The following is a 4,144-nucleotide window of genomic DNA, read 5'->3' as shown; positions in this document are numbered from 1 at the left end:
ATAGCTATATAAATGAAGTGTAGTACTAATTAAATACGAGCGTACCTTCCCTACTATAATAGGTAGGTATACGGGGTATTATAGCACTGCCCCCGTTCTAAGTAAGGTTGTCCGAGTTCTTTACGTCTACTCTAAAAGACCTAGAAATGTCCGCTCCGAGGGATTGTTCTTATTATTACGAGGGCTATTATTTACAATCGTAGTTTCGCTAGCTCTAATTAGTTAGGTTTAGCAGCCTTTAATTATTAATCTTATCTTATTTTTTCAAAAAAACACAGTTCGTCTAGTTTCTATAAGTAAAGGCTATTATAAGTGTAATAGTTAAGGTTCGTCTCGCTTAAAGGGTCGGAAAGATCGAGGAGTAACCTATTATCCGCAAGATCGACCCCGGCTAACTTAGCTCTATAGTTTTTGCCCTTAGTCGGTCTATTAGTTAGTCTATTAGTCGCTTAACCTTTTAACTTAGCTAGCGTAGTATAGGTAAGATTGTTTTTATAGGTATAGTAGTAATAGCAAGTAAGGTTAGTAATAGTAGCGAGTAGGTAATATTAATAATAGCGGCGCTAGTTGTCTTAGCGCTAACTTTACCTTACTTCTAATTTCCTTCTTCGACTAGCAATACTTTAACTAGTAATACACTCCGTAATACTATTACTAATATAGCTATATCGGCTGTCGGTATACTACTAGCTTATAGCGCGACACTATCGCTATTATTATCGTTATCTACGCGCGCGCTATCCCCGCCGACCCCCTAGGCCTTAGGGCCTCGATAGAATAAAGGAATAGAAGGGGGACCTAAATACTAGAAGAAGGGCCTTATAGGGCGCGTTAGTAAAGAGGTAGAATCCTTAAGAGAGTAGGCGATTAGTTAACGCGTTATAGCGCGCTAGTATAGTCTTATTGTCCTAGTTTACTAGCCTCTAATTAGTTAGCTAATAGTACCCTAGGGGTAGTATTATTCCTAGGCGACATTATAGGCGCTTAGCCTTCTTCTTGTCCTTTATACTAGTCTAATACTTATCTAACAACTCGGTTATATCCTTAAACGAGTCCTTAGCCTCCTACGAGTCCTATTTAGGTAAATAGCCTTGCTATCTTAGGAGGTATTCCTTCCTAACTTGCCTAGTTCGATGCTTTAGAATACTTTCTATAGACTATAGCTCTTTACTATTAGCTAAGACTTCTTCTAACTTAGTAGGCGCTTTATCGCCTTCGCGCTAGTAGTATAGTTTAAGGAGGGAGATATAAAAGGTATTATAGATAGTATAATAAGGTAGAAGCTATAACTAGTAGGCCTAGCTATTGCCCTTCGGCTCTCGGATGCGGAATAGGCTAATATATCTTAGTGCGAGCTTAGGCCTTGTTTTGCTATTAGGGGATAGGTGTTTGCGGATATAGAGGTTCTTCGTACTAAGTATAACTATATCGCCTTACTTAAAGGTTATTAGCGTATAGTGTTTGTTATAATAGGCCTTCTAATAGGTCTAGGCCTTTGCTAGTTTGTTAGCTATCTTAGCGTAAATATCTCGCATCTTTTAAACCTTCTTAATAGCCGCTAGTATCTTAGGGGTTCGTGCCGGTATTTTAGGGGCTTAACGCGCTTCCCTTTCTTTGCGCTCGGCCTCGAGCGAGGTAAATAGCTCTTATAGTAAAGTAGGGTTCTAGCCTATTATAGCTATATATAGTAAAACCTTAGTCGATAAGTAAATACTATTATTATATACGAATTCGGCTAGTTATAGGAGGTTAACCTAGTCGTTAGGGTTCTTATTAATATAGCTGCGTAGGTACTACTATAGCGTAGCATTCTGCCTCTTAGTCTAGCTATCTATTTGTAGATAGAAAGCTATAGACAGCCGATGCTTAAGTCTTAGCTATAGGTATATCTTACTCTAATAGTAAGATATAAATGTCGACCCTCGGTTAGAGACTATCCCCTTAGGGGTCCCTTAATAGCTATAGAAGATATTATTCTATAGTAACTTGGCTAAGTTAATAGCCGTCTAATCCTTCCGAGTAGGGATATAGCGAGCACCCTTAGTAAATCGATCTATAACGACTAGTATAGCGTTAAAGACGTTTTTACTTCCTTTTTGCTTAGTAGAGAGAAGACCTATAATAAAATCTATTATAAGCTCTACAAATAGCTTCTTTAGAACAGGGAGTAAAGACAACTCGCCGAATAGTAAGTGCTTTAGTGCTTTAATACGCTAGTATACTACGTAGGTCTGTATGTATTCTTTTATATACTGTTTACTATTCGGCTAGTAGTATGTATACGATAGTAGCTCGTGCGACCTCTCTATACTATAGTAACTAGCGAGCTTACTATTATAGTGCCTCTTTAAAAGCTCTTATCTAATCGATTGTTTAGCGGGGATATAGTATCTGCCCTTAAACTTTAAGTAACCCTTGTCGTCGATCGACTAATTATTATTACTCTTACTAGATCGAGTCGCCCGTCTACTTACAAGCCTATTAATACGCCCGATAGCAAAGGCGTCTCTCTGCTAAGTACGTAACAGCTTATCTATAAACGATTAACTGTCCCTATTTGTAAGGTTATTTAATAGCACCTGTACTATCGAACGAGGTACGTATTATATATATCTAATAGCACTAGTAGCCGGATTAACTATAACCTCTTCTATAGTGCTGTCGCTATAGATAGTAATATCTTTAATCGAGTCGTTATAGCTCGAGCAATCTACGTCCTTTTTAACGTATACTAGAAGAACGACAACTCCGCTATAGTATTTGTTACCGCCGCGGGGTCTAGAAGTCTACTTATCCTACGCTTGCCTTATAGCAAGGTTTATAGCAATCTTATACTATAGGGTTAGAAACAAATAATTAATATATTAGGTCTCGCTATTGTAATTAGGTCGCCTCGATAGGCTATTAGCAGGGTTACTTACGCCTAGCCGATATAATATATTAAAATCGAACCCGGCGAGATAGACGGCCTATCTAGCCTATCGACCTATAACCCGTATAACCTTAGTAATCCTACGTAGGTTGTTATAGTCTATATAGACCTAGATAGGGTGTTAAGCACTATCGAGATAATAGCGCTAGTACTTAAAGGCCTCTATAATAGCTAAGAGCTCTTACTCGTAGGTCTCGTAGCGGCGCTTAGTATTAATTATCTTCCTTAAGAAGAAGGCAATCGGGTACTAATAATAGTCCTTATCCGACTTCTAAGACATAATAGCCGAGATAGCGAACTATAAAGCGTTAGTCTTAATACGAATCTATTTGCTTAGTATAAAATAGTATAATAAGGGGACTTTAGTAAAGCGCTTCTTTAATCCGTTAAAAGCGGCTTGTGCTCTATTAGCCTATTTAAACTCTCTAGATAGATTAGCCTTAGTTTTAGTAAGCTTAGTTAATAGCATTATATACCTCGAATAGCCCTAAATAAAGCGGCAGTAGAAGTTAGCAAAACCGAGGAATAATTAAAGCTCTTTAATAGATATAGGAACAGGCTATTCGGTAATTGTGTTAATCCGATTAGGGTTAGCCTTAAATACTATTAGTTAATATAAGGAAGCCGAGGAAGGCTACCTCCTTAGCAGTAAAGGTGCATTTAGAGGGCTTATAATATAAGCTATAGGCCTATAGGCGGTCGAGCACCTTACGGACTATAGCCTAGTGCTCCGCAATATTAGGTAAATAGGTATAAACTAGGATGTTATCTAGGTAGACTATATAGAGGTAGTCTAATAGGCCTAATAGGGCCCAATTAATATAGGACTAGAATGTAGCCGGGGCATTAGCTAAGCCGAATAGCATAACTAAGTATTCGAAATAGCTATAACGAGTGCGAAAGGCTATCTTCTATTTATCGCCCTTACAAATACAGATGCGGTAATAGGCGTCCTTAATGTCTAATATAGTGTAGTAGTAGGCACTAGAAAGGCGATCGAGGGTCTTATTAATAAGCGGAAGTAGACAGCGGTCTTTAATAGTAATAGCATTAAGTCTACGGTAATTAATATATAGGCGTAGGCTACTATCCTTCTTTAGTACAAATAGAATAGAGGCGCTAGCAGGGCTATTACTATACCGTATCCGGCTATTAGCTAGATTTTCCTCTAGATACTTACGCAATATAGCAAGCTCTCGTTTACTAAGGTTA

Source organism: Pseudocercospora fijiensis, assembly GCF_000340215.1.
Source record: "Pseudocercospora fijiensis CIRAD86 unplaced genomic scaffold MYCFIscaffold_12, whole genome shotgun sequence".
Lineage (NCBI taxonomy): Eukaryota > Fungi > Ascomycota > Dothideomycetes > Mycosphaerellales > Mycosphaerellaceae > Pseudocercospora > Pseudocercospora fijiensis.
The sequence above is the reverse complement of the archived record's forward strand: the minus strand, read 5'-3'. Positions refer to the sequence as shown.